Raw genomic sequence first — 13356 nt, forward strand, 5'->3', positions numbered from 1 at the left:
AGTATGGAACAGCTTGACTGGATGTCTGTGTTGATGGTGGCAGAGCTGAAGGTAAAGGGATATTCGGGGGGTTGAGGAACACCACCTGTGAGGGTCCAGACACTAAAGGAAGCCCCAAGGAAGTGAAGGGGAAGGAGACTGGTGGTGCCGGTTGAATGAAAGGAAATCCCTGACATGAGGTGGGAGATCTCCTGAGGTTGCGGTCTCTTCTTCAGAGTTGCTTCCCCTGCAGTGTTTGGTGGCAGGACGAAGAGGTGGGGCTCAGCCAAACTGCCAGAATGCAGAGTTGGTCCTTTCTGGACGGTTGAAAGGAGCTTCCTGGTCCTGCTAAGGGAGCGTCTGAGCTGGGAGGAGCTTCCTGGTCCTGCTGAGGGAGCGTCTGAGCTGGGAGGAGCTTCCTAGTCCTGCTAAGGGAGCGTCTGAGCTGGGAGGAGCTTCCTTGTCCTGCTGAGGGAGCGTCTGGAGCTGGGAGGAGCTTCCTGGTCCTGCTGAGGGAGCGTCTGAGCTGGGAGGAGCTTCCTGGTCCTGCTGAGGGAGCGTCTGGAGCTGGGAGGAGCTTGCTGGTTCTAAGGGAGCATGACAAAGCTGTGATCACATTGATCACACCCTCTTACGTATTATTGCTTTTGTAAAATAGATACTTAATTTAGATTTAATTTGTAGAGCCAGCCATCATGTTATGAAAACAGATTACAGCTGGAAGTCAAAACTAACCAATTAAAGCAATGTATAAAACATGCTCTGCATAAAATACGAGTGCATGAAGCTCATATACTAACCATTGTGTGACTGTTGCAGCATTTACTTCCGGGAGCTGGATGGCGGTCTCAGTCATCACCTTCTCATTGGTGATGATGCACTTTCTGATGTGCTTGTAAATACATGTCACCATCTGGAAGCCCCGCCCTCACTCCGTCACAGCAACAGCATTTTGATAATGGTCACAGAGTGGTGAAGATGGCCTCCACCACTCTGTTGCAGTCGGGCCACTGTGCGGGACTGTGAGCCCCAATAAAAGCCCTGCAGATAACAAGAGAAGACATATTATGAATATAATATTGTTTTTGTTTTTTTTATGAATATTTCTTTGTTATCGTTTAGATTACTATTGTATGTGTCAAGGTGTCAGCTAATGGAGATCCGTTAATAAACTTGACTAAACTAATAAAGCTCGATACAATATTTACATTAGTTTTGGTTATCATGATAATTTTTTAGACAGACCTTTTCATGCTCTCAACACCTGGTGCAACAATCTTTTTTGTTGCCCTGAATCGTCCCCGCTTTAGACTCGTTTTGTATCGTTTGAACCCTTTTGCCATGTTCCTCTGGCTGGAGAAATCGAGGGCATCCTGATAAAAGTACAAAATTGATTATTCTGAGTTCTCAGATGAGGAGGAGATGAGAAAGAGGAAAGACCTGAGGTAGCACTTTGAAGTAGCTGTACATTCTTTTCTATATTTATGAATATGTGCTCTGAGTGGGATCATGCTTCATGAGCCAGATCCAGCTTTGCACAAAAGGACAGGTGTGAGTTTTGTAGATTCACACTGCTAACGCATGACTGCTGTATTTACGTTCCCCTGTGTATTTAGTGTGTGTCAACCCCTTGTTCTGTGCCAGTTTGTCTCTAAATGTTTTCTGAGCAGACCAGCGTTTTTCCTTGTGTTGCTTTCCCCATGCAGGACCCTTTTTGTTCTCTCGTGAGTTTGCCCGCTGATTTTGATATCTTTGCCTCACCGATGGATTACCTGTGTACCGAACCCTGACCGGATTGAACACTTGTTTTCTACACCTGACTACCTTGCCTCAGAGTCTGCTCGTGAGTCCTGCTCACCGTAGTACCAGTTCCTTAAGGCATGTGGCCTCAAGCCACTGCGTTATTATAGATACCTGGACGATATTTGGGGAATCTAAACACATTCAGAGGAGGAGTTCCAGGTGTTTCTTAAGACACTGAACACACACAGAGAATCGATAAAGATCAAAACTACCAGCAGCAGAATATCAGTAGATTTTCTGGATACCACCACCTTTAAAGGGGAGGGTTTTACAGGATCTGGACTGTTAGACATTAAGGTCTTCTTTAAAGAGACAGATACACATGCCCCGTTACATATGAACAGCTTCCATCCCAAACACACATTTCAGGGACTACTCAAATCACAACTCTTAAGATTTCATTGGATCTGTACTCAACCCACGGACTTCCACCAGGCAGTTAAAACTCCATTTGGAGCTCTGTATGAGAGGGGATATACCAGGTCTTTTGTAAGAAAGCCTTAAAGCACTACAAGGAAATTAAACCTATTTTGGCGACCTCTCAACTTCCATTAATTGTGACAAAAATTAACTCACATTTGTAGAATAAATTTCGACAGGATGATTGATAACTTCAAACTATTACAGGGGCACACAGTCATGCCTGCTTACCGAAAAAACAAATATTTGGTGACGGCTAAAATCAGGTCTAAGGAGAGAAACATAATTTCTACCACCAGAGGGAAATACTTTCAACAGGAAAAATGGTTCCAAAATAAATACACAGGACAAGTGTTCTGTAATGAGTCAGAAGGGAAACTTGCCAGAACTAATTGCATGTGGGTGAAACTGGTAATGCACTATCTACTAAGTTTGCACCGCATAAATATAATTGCACTAACCAAAACAACTTAAGGATTCCAGTAGTATGTCATCTAGTACTCCACGGCTGGGAGGCAATGAAGGTCACTATCATAGACCACAATCCGAACTGGAGCCTGAAAGAAAGGAGGAGAATTGAGGATCTGGATTACATTGTTGGGAACAAAGCGAATAGGTGACCTGAACGAGCGCTGAGAGGTTGGCGGCGATCCCTGGGATGGAGAATGCAACAAGATCCCACTGTTGCTTTTCAGCATCAGAATTCTTTAAAAAAAAAACTCACCTAACCCCATTAGAAGAAAGGGGTCACTCCGGGACTAATGGTATCCTATAAAAACACAAACCCGTAAAAAAGGAGGCATCCGAAACGCATGCAGAATTACCTAATCTTAACCCGACTCATCTTGTCTAAACCTCAACCATTATTTTACTTAGATTTAACTCAATCTACCGCAGAAACTAATCCTAACCCGGTTCTTCTCACCTAACCCTAACCTTTGACCCACCCTAACCTCAAATTCAATCCAAGACTCTAACCATAACCCAATAAATCTTCCCAAGTCTAACCGGGTTCCTCTTGCTTAAACTCTAACCACTTGATGAATATCTAACTCAACCCACAACAAATATCTAACCCTAAACCCTAACTCTTACCCTAACCTCCCACTGACCAACATAACTACTCTGTGGATATCTAATCCTAATTTACAAATACCTAACCAAACCCTAAACTCTAACCCTTATCTCAGCTTGTTACAAACCAACAGAATTACTCTGATCGGAGCTAGACTTAAGTTACTTTTCATTGGGCTGATGCCAGGGTCCGAGGTGATTTATGGTAAGGCCTTTCAACCCTGAGTAATGGAAAAATCTAAACCCAGCTGGTTATTTGATGTTTAATCCTGTATTCTATATTTGTCACATTTCCACTGAATACTATACTGTCTGTTCTACAACATATTTTAATAAAATAGGAAGAAGAGGCCAAAGCTAGTCAACAGTTGCCTTTTTTAATTTTTCTTTAGTATTTTATGTTGTAAATCCTAGTTGACGGTGGGGTGATGGTTCTGAGTGTAAACTCAGAGCAAAAAACAATCAAGGAAATGCAGGGTTGTCAAGGAAGCTAAAACGAGGGGTCCGGAGTGTCTTGCAACAAAGCCTAAAAATCCAACTGGTTAGTTGAGATTTAGTCCTGTAGTCTGTATTTGTCACATGGCCACGAATACTGTCTGTTCTGCAACATATGTTAATAAAATAGGGGGCCAAAGTCCAGGTTTTTTATTTTCTTCTCTATTATTTTATGTTGTAAGTTCTAGGTGCCTGCCCCCCGGACTGAAAGTGGAAGCTGATTCCACAGAGGGGGAGCCCAATACCTGAACGCTCTAGCCCCCAAACTACATTTTAAGACTATGGGAACCACAAGTAACCCTGCATTCAGTGAGTGCAACGCTCTAGTGGCACTATAAGCTCCCTAACCCTCTGGGGTCTTGCGTCACGCCGCCGTGATATACAGTGTTTAATTTTTGTAAAAAATCATATCTCCGCAAAAATACGGCCCAGAAAAAAGAATCCGCTACTGTTAGAACCACCAGACACTGAATGAACACTCAGGAAATCCCTAAGGACCTACCCACCCAGCTATGCTACAAAGGACCATACAATAACCTACACACCTGAGGTTTATATACACATGCTGTAGTTTACAGTCAGACAGAAGCTAGAGGTCATGGAGAGAACACAGTTCACAACAGAGGAAGACGATGCAGCGATGAGGACGGAGGAGCGTCAGACAGGCCCTGAAGGCCTCGACTCCTGGAGAGGATTATGCAGAGAGAAGGGATCCACTGGAAGATGGATACGTGTGTTTACTAACTCAACTTTGTTTTAGCATATTTACGCTAGCACAGTGAGCACATTTAGCTGGTCCCGATCCCTTCGGTGGATTTCCCCGGTGCCCGAGTCTGATTCTGAGACGGGGCTGGCTGTTGGGGAGCTAGCAGGGAGCTAGCAGGGAGCTAGCGCTAGCTCCGCAAGCTAATGGGAGATAGCTTGCTACAGCGGGGACACCACTGCAGGTAGTAGCAGCTTATTACTAGTGATGTGTCCTTTCGTGTCGAGGCTTCGATGCGCGTGTCGAGTAATCAGGTAGATTTTGGTGAAGCGCGTATCGAGGCTTGTGTCGATGACGTATGCGGTGACGTTCGAAGCCTCTGAGCCGCCCGTACCACGTGACTGATTCAGAAAATGGTTTGTGGGTTTGCCGTGCGATTTGAAATATAAGAGGCAGAGAAACTCAATGGATTTCCCACCTTCCTCTCTGTACCCAGCTTCATGTGTGCCTGTGAAAGGGTATTTTATAAAGCAGGCGAAATAGTCTCAAAAAGACCAGCACAGTGGAAAAGTTCTTATTTAAAAAAATTGGACACATCAACAAGCAGAGCTGAGGCTTGAAACACCGATCCTCTGACTGAAAGTCAGATATTCTAACCACATACTCACAGTCACATCACAACCCTCTCCCAATTTGTTTCGAGTTTTGATTTTGACCCCGCCAATATATCATGAAGATAGACACAATATTAATAAGTTAATAATTGATGTATTGGCGTCACAAACATAATTTATTCCATTTAAAGCTTCACACACCAAAGCCATGGTGTCGTTATGATCACTCTGCCTGTTTTACATCTATTGTCCACTTGGTGGCGCAGTAGAGTAAATGAAGCTCCATGAAGCTCCGGTACATGAGCGAACCAATTGGATGGAAAGCTTCAATGCTTCAGGAAGCTTCATCTCGCCATCACTACTAACTAGTAGTCATTTGTTTTACAGAGAGGATTCACCAAGCCATCCCCACCGGCCAGGGTCTGTTTTCTATTTCTGAACATGTATAAATATTTTTGTATTCATGAATAATACATATTTTATTCGAAAACCAAAAATGTTGTGATGGTTTTCATTTGCACACACCCCATGAAGCTTTATCTGCAGTATGAAGTCATTTCTCAGTCCCATTTCTATCATTTTGGTGAAAGACCACATTTCTGCTCAAAAAACAATAATACATTTTTTTGTTTTAGACATTTATTTACATGTAACTACCATTTTATTTATATATTTCACTACTTTGTGAACCTAATACCTTTGGTAAACCAACTTCTAGCACCAAAACGTTTCGGCAACATGAATGAAGGTATGTTTTCACAAGATATATGAAGATTATTTTTAGTCGAACTTTAATTTTTCAGCTTTAGATTCATATTATCACTTTACACTTTTGCTTGATGACAATTGCGCCTCATTATATAGATAGCTGAGATTGTTCTGCAATTGTAGATGTAACACATGGCTATGTATCTTATATGCCATTGCTTTAAAAGCAAAATTTAAGAAATTATGTAAAATCGAGAAAAAGGCTTAAGACCCTATAGGGTTAAGATATGATGGTGCATCACCAGTTAAGGCTTTGTAGGTAAGGAGAAGGATTTTAATATGATTCTCGATCTTACAGGAAGCCAGTGGAGAGCAGCTAGTACAGGAGTAATGTGATCTTTCTTCCGCATCCTCGTTAGTACACGAGCTGCAGCATTCTGGATCAACTGGAGAGATCCAAGGGATTTACCGGAGAAGCCTGATAATACGGAGTTACAGTAATCCAGTCTTGAAGTAACAAATGCGTGGATCAACGTTTCTGCATCGCGTTGAGACAGGATGTGCCGGATCTTTGAGATGTTCCGTCGGTGAAAAAAGGCGGTCCTTGAGATCTGTTTCACGTGGGAGCCAAAGGACAGGTCCTGGTCAAAAATAACTCCAAGATTCCTTACGGTGGTGGTAGATGCCAGAGCGATGCCATCCAGAGAAACCATATCATCAGATACTTGATTTCTGAGGTGTTCTGGTCCGAGTAAAATAACTTCAGTCTTGTCCGAGTTCAGCAGCAGGAAGTTGCAGGTCATCCAGGTTTTGATGTCTTTAAGACACGCTTGAAGTTTGGCGACCTGGTGGGTTTCATCTGGCTTGATCCACAGATATAGTTGAGTATCATCGGCATAACAGTGAAAGTTTATGGAGTGTTTTCTGATAATATTGCCTACAGGAAGGACACAGAGATGACACAACGACTTTTTCACATCTGTTCACTGCTTCGGTGCTTTGCAGAATCCACATATTTATTTAGCCTGTTCAACAGCATGAGGCATAAACAAATAATAACTTACATTTCCACAGCATTATGAAATAATAATATCACAGGAAACATTAATTGAGCCAAACAACATGTAATCTTGACGGACGTGACGATGTGGCGCCATTTTTGCGCGTGCAGCACACCGGACAATTAAACTGAACACCCACTCACACACACTCATATATGCATCAAAACAGTATTTTCATCCAAACAACCTTATACAATCCTCATTATTCTCACCCACCTGCAAACAGGACACAGAGATGACGACATTTTCACGTCTGTTCACTGCTTCGGTGCTTTGCAGAATGAGGGAGCTTGCGCCGTTGTGGACGTGAACCAGCTGATTGCCGTAAAGCCTCTGACTGATGTTAAGCGTCATAAACCACCACCCTGCCCCCTGCTGGCGACAGGGTGGACTGCACTTCAGTACAGAATTTAACATTTCAGTTTCTCTTTTAACCAGTATTAACAGTATCACTTTACTTTAAACCACATATGTAAGCACATTGGTGGGCGTCACAGAAGCATATATAAGGTGAATAAAATCAGTCCAAGCACAGAACTTTGTGGAACTCCATGATGAACGTTGGTGGTCATCGAGGCCTCATCGTTTACAAATACAAACTGAGATAGATCTGATAAATACTAGTGATGTGTCCTTTCGTGTTGAGGCTTCGATGCGCGTGTCGAGTAATCCAGGTAGATTTTGGTGAAGCGCGTATCGAGGCTCGTGTCGATGACGTATGCGGTGACGTTCGAAGCCTCGCGAGCCGGCCGTACCACGTGACTGATTCAGAAAGTGGTTCGTATTTGGCGCGCGATTCGAAATATAAGGTGCGGCGAAACGCAATGGCTTCCCCAATCGCATTTTGTGAACAGGACTTTACTACGCATTTGTTTGCAAAGTATTCTATTCGAGCTTCTTTTTTTGTGATGGAACCAGCAAGACAGAGGAGATTTTCCCCCGTCTGGGAACACTTTGAGCTGATCTCTCCTAACAAGGTATGCACATACTAATAATAACTATCATAATAAACTGTAAATAAATGTGACAACACAGCTTATCCCTTGTTCTAATGCATTTATTCTAATTTCTGGTATTTCGAAAGGTGAAGTGTCTGTTGTGTTCAAAGGAACTTGCATACAGCAATAACACCTCATCTATGCTGAAGCATTATAGAGCCCTGCATGAGAACAAGGAGACCAACGTAGCTGAACCAAGCTCAGGTAAGGCATAAAATTAGAATGACATGATATATTTATGTTATGTGGAGCTTTGGCGCAGGGGAATGAGTGTTAGACCTGTGACTGCAAGGTAGCCAGTTCAATCCCCATAGTTTGCATTTGCATAATATATGTATTTTTTTTTCTTTAGGAAAGAACAATGATGTGGATGAGGCCTTGGTCAATATGGTGATTGAGGATTCCCAGCCCTTCAGTATTGTGGAGGACAAAGGGTTCAGACAGCTTGTTAAAGCTTTCAATTCTACCTTTGTTCTCCCCACTAGGCAGGTGTGAATGTGAGCACATGAAGCATTCTCCCTATTTCCCCATATTTGCCATTCTAAGAGTGTTATCTTCTTTCCTTTAGGCTTTGAAAGCTATGGTGGAGGACAGATATAAGGAAGCCAAGGAGAAAGCCAAAGTCAGTGTGTCGAATGCATCAGCAGTTAGTTTGACATCAGATATGTGGACCTCCTTCAACACTGATGCATATCTAGCATTGACATGCCATTTCATAGATGCAAACACCTCTTTGCATTCAGTTGTTCTTGGGGTGCTGCATTTTCCTGAGGCACATACTGCTGCAAATTTGGCTGCTGTAAAAGCAGAACTGCTGTCACAGTGGGGTGTAACAAACAAAGTGACTTGCCTTGTGACCGATGGGGCAGCAAATATGGGTGCTTGTGCCAAGGAGCTTCGTTTGCGCCACACAATTTGTGTGGCGCATACTTTAAATTTGCTCATAAAAAAGGCTCTTGCCCAAAACACAGTGTTGTCTGACATTCGGGCAAACTCCAGAAAGATAGTGGGCTATTTCAAGAGCAGCACCACTGCAAAGGTGAATTCCTTTATTTCACTGCAATATTCTAAATGACGCTGTTTTGTTTAAATTGCTGCAGACACTTGACCAAATCACTTTTTGTTGGCAAAATTTATAGGAGAGGCTGACACAGATGCAGGAGCAACTGGGCCTGCCAGCACTGAAGCTGATCCAAGAGGTGGATACACGCTGGAATAGCACGTAGCATATGCTCCAGCGTGTTTACGACCTCAGGGAACCTGTAGGAGCAGCTTTGGCAGGTCTACGCACAGACGTTGCGCCACTGTCGTCAGAACATTATGTCATTATTGCAGAATGTCTGAAAGTGCTGTCCCCATTTCATGATGCCACCGTTGAGCTGTCAGAGGAGAAGAGAGTGTCTGGATCAAAAGTCATTCCTCTTCTATCAATGCTGCACCACACGGTGGAGGAAGAAATGGGACGTGTCCAAAGTGCAGAGAGCATTGCAATGGCTGAGAGTCTGAGGAGACAGTTAAGGGAGAAGCTGTACACTATGCAATCGATGACCGCCATATCACTGGCGACACTGTTGGATCCCAGGTTTAAGAAGATAGGCTTCTTTAGCCCCAACAAAGCAGCAGATGCCGAGAGAAGGCTCACTTCTGAATGTGCTGGGATCCGAAACAGTGTGTCTTCCTCCTCCTCCTCCTCCTCCTCCTCAGAACCACACACATCTGAAGCTTCTCAGCCTGTGACTCAAGGTAATGGATACTGGATACATTCTAATTGTGTTATTGTATGTAGTCTCTTACAGCCTGTTTGTCTTTCTTAGGGAGCAAACTGTGGCGACACCACAGTCCTGCAGGCGAGGACCCGAACGTCACTTCGGACGCAACAGTAGAGGTCCAAACGTACCTGGGGGAACCAAACATTGGAAGATTGGAGAACCCCCTTGAGTATTGGGAAGGACGGAAAATAGTTTATCCCAATTTGTACAAACTGGCGGTTGCTTTTCTCTGTACTCCAGCTTCATCTGTGCCCTGTGAACGGGTGTTTTCAAAAGCAGGCGAAATCGTCTCGAAAAAAAGAAACCGCCTGAAGCCCAGCACTGTAGAAATGTTGCTCTTTCTAAATAAAAATGGATAAACTGTTGTCCCGAGTAACATAAGCACAGTCTCCCCAATTTGTTTCCACTTTCCCTTTGGACCCCGCAATTGTATCATAAAGACAGACACCATATTAATAAGTTCATAATGTATGTATTGGCATCACAAACATCATTTGTTCATTTATTAATTTCAAAGCTTCGGACTCCAAAGTCATGGTGTTGTTATAACCACTGCCTGTTTTACATTTATTATCCACTTGATGGCGCAGTGGAGCAAATGAAGCATCATGAAGCTTCGGTCCATGAGCGAACCAATTCGATGGAAAGCTTCCAACGCTTCAGGAAGCTTCATCTCGCCATCACTAATAAATACGACTTAAACCAGCTTAGTACTGTACCTTTAATACCAATCAACTGGTCTAGTCTCTGTAATAAGATGTCATGGTCAATGGTGTCAAATGCTGCACTAAGGTCTAACAAGACCAGTACAGAGACAAGTCCTTTATCAGCACTAAGGTCTAACAAGACCAGAACAGAGACAAGTCCTTTATCAGCACTAAGGTCTAACAAGACCAGAACAGAGACAAGTCCTTTATCAGCACTAAGGTCTAACAAGACCAGAACAGAGACAAGTCCTTTATCTGCACTAAGGTCTAACAAGACCAGTACAGAGACAAGTCCTTTATCAGCACTAAGGTCTAACAAGACCAGAACAGAGACAAGTCCTTTATCAGCACTAAGGTCTAACAAGACCAGTACAGAGACAAGTCCTTTATCAGCACTAAGGTCTAACAAGACCAGAACAGAGACAAGTCCTTTATCAGCACTAAGGTCTAACAAGACCAGAACAGAGACAAGTCCTTTATCAGCACTAAGGTCTAACAAGACCAGAGACAAGTCCTTTATCAGCACTAAGGTCTAACAAGACCAGAACAGAGACAAGTCCTTTATCAGCACTAAGGTCTAACAAGACCAGAGACAAGTCCTTTATCAGCACTAAGGTCTAACAAGACCAGAACAGAGACACGTCCTTTATCAGCACTAAGGTCTAACAAGACCAGAGACAAGTCCTTTATCAGCACTAAGGTCTAACAAGACCAGTACAGAGACAAGTCCTTTATCAGCACTAAGGTCTAACAAGACCAGAGACAAGTCCTTTATCAGCACTAAGGTCTAACAAGACCAGTACAGAGACAAGTCCTTTATCAGCACTAAGGTCTAACAAGACCAGAGACAAGTTCTTTATCAGCACTAAGGTCTAACAAGACCAGAACAGAGACAAGTCCTTTATCAGCACTAAGGTCTAACAAGACCAGAACAGAGACAAGTCCTTTATCAGGACTAAGATCTAACAAGACCAGTACAGAGACAAGTCCTTTATCAGCACTAAGGTCTAACAAGACCAGAACAGAGACAAGTCCTTTATCAGCACTAAGGTCTAACAAGACCAGAACAGAGACAAGTCCTTTATCAGCACTAAGGTCTAACAAGACCAGAACAGAGACAAGTCCTTTATCAGCACTAAGGTCTAACAAGACCAGAACAGAGACAAGTCCTTTATCAGCACTAAGGTCTAACAAGACCAGAACAGAGACAAGTCCTTTATCAGCACTAAGGTCTAACAAGACCAGAACAGAGACAAGTCCTTTATCTGCACTAAGGTCTAACAAGACCAGTACAGAGACAAGTCCCCTATCTGATGCAACTAGAAGGTCATTAGTAATTGTCACTAGTGTCTCTGTGCTATGATGCTTTCTAAATCCTCACTGAAACTCCTAAAATAAACTATTGTTATGTAAAAGTCTCACAACTGGTTTGCGACTACCTTCTCCAGTATCTTAGAGAGGAAGGGAAGGCTAGAGATAGGTCTGTTAGCCAACACCTCTGGATCCAGAGTGGGCTTCTTAAGAAGAGGTTTAATTACAGCTACTTTAAAAGAATGTGGTACATGACCCGTTAGTAAAGACCCATTGATAATATCTAGTAGAGAGGCACTAATTAAAGGTACAACTTCCTTAAACAGCCTCGTCGGAACAGGGTCCAGGAGACAGGTAGACGATTTAGAAGTAGAAACCATTGAAGACAGTTGATCGAGGTTGATGGTAAAAAATCCATCCAGACACACAGCAGGGCCCACAGCCTCCTCCATGGCCATCCCACCTGAGGATGGACCGGCAGCAGTCGAGGTCAGGAGATCACCGATCCTGTCTCTAATAGCCAGAATCTTACCATTGAAGAAGTTCATGAAGTCATTACTACTGAGGTCTATAGGAAAACACGGATCCACCGAGCTATGACTCTCAGCCAGCCTGGCCACAGTGCTAAAGAGAAACCTAGGGTTGCTCTTGTGTTTCTTTATTAGTGATGAGTAGTAGGCTCCTCTGGCATTACGGAGGGCCTTCTTATATGTTCTCAGACTATCCGCCAAACCAACGGGACTCCTCCAGACCGTTGGAACGCCATATGCCCTCAAGCTTCCGTGATGCTTGCTTCAACATGCGGGTCTGAGGGTTGTACCATGGAGCGAGCCTCCTTTGCTTAATGATCCTCTTTTTTTTAGAGGGGCTATCGAGTCCAGTGTCACTCTCAATGAGCCAGTAGCACCATCGACGAGCTGATCAATCTGGGAGGGAGTAAAGTTAGCACAGGAGTCCTCTGTTATATTGAGACATGGTAATGAATCAAATACAGAAGGAATCGCTTCCTTAAATCTAGCAACAGCACCGTCAGTTAGACATCTGGTGTAAAAACTCTTGCCTAACGCTGTACAATCCGGTAGTATAAACTCAAAAGTTATAAGGCAATGGTCTGATAAAAGAGGGTTCTGAGGAAACACTACTTAATGCTCCACGTCAATGCCATATGTAAGAACAAGGTCGAGGGTGTGGTTAAAGCAGTGAGTCGGTTCCTGTACTCTGACAGAAGCCAATCGAATCCAACAATGAGCTGAATGCAACACTAAGGCTATCAATGCTGACATCCACATGAATATTGAAATTTGTGATGTGTCCTTTCGTGTCGAGGCTTCGATGCGCGTGTCGAGTAATCAGGTAGATTTTGGTGAAGCGCGTATCGAGGCTTGTGTCGATGACGTATGTGGTGACGTTCGAAGACTCTGAGTCGGCCGTACCACGTGACTGATTCAGAAAATGGTTCGTGGGTTTGCCGTGCGATTTGAAATATAAGGACAGCGAAACTCGATGGATTTCCCCCTTCCTCTCTGTACCAGCTTCATGTGTGCCTGTGAAGGGTATTTTATAAAGCAGGCGAAATAGTCTCAAAAAGCCCAGCACTGTGGAAAAGTGCTTATTTTTATAAAAATGAATAAAATGGAGACATCAACATGGACTAGCTGAGGCTCAAACCGCAGAGCCTCGGACTGAAGGACGGGTATGCTAACCACTGACCAAC

The sequence above is a fragment of the Taurulus bubalis genome (genome assembly GCF_910589615.1).
Source record: "Taurulus bubalis genome assembly, chromosome: 7".
Taxonomy (NCBI): domain Eukaryota; kingdom Metazoa; phylum Chordata; class Actinopteri; order Perciformes; family Cottidae; genus Taurulus; species Taurulus bubalis.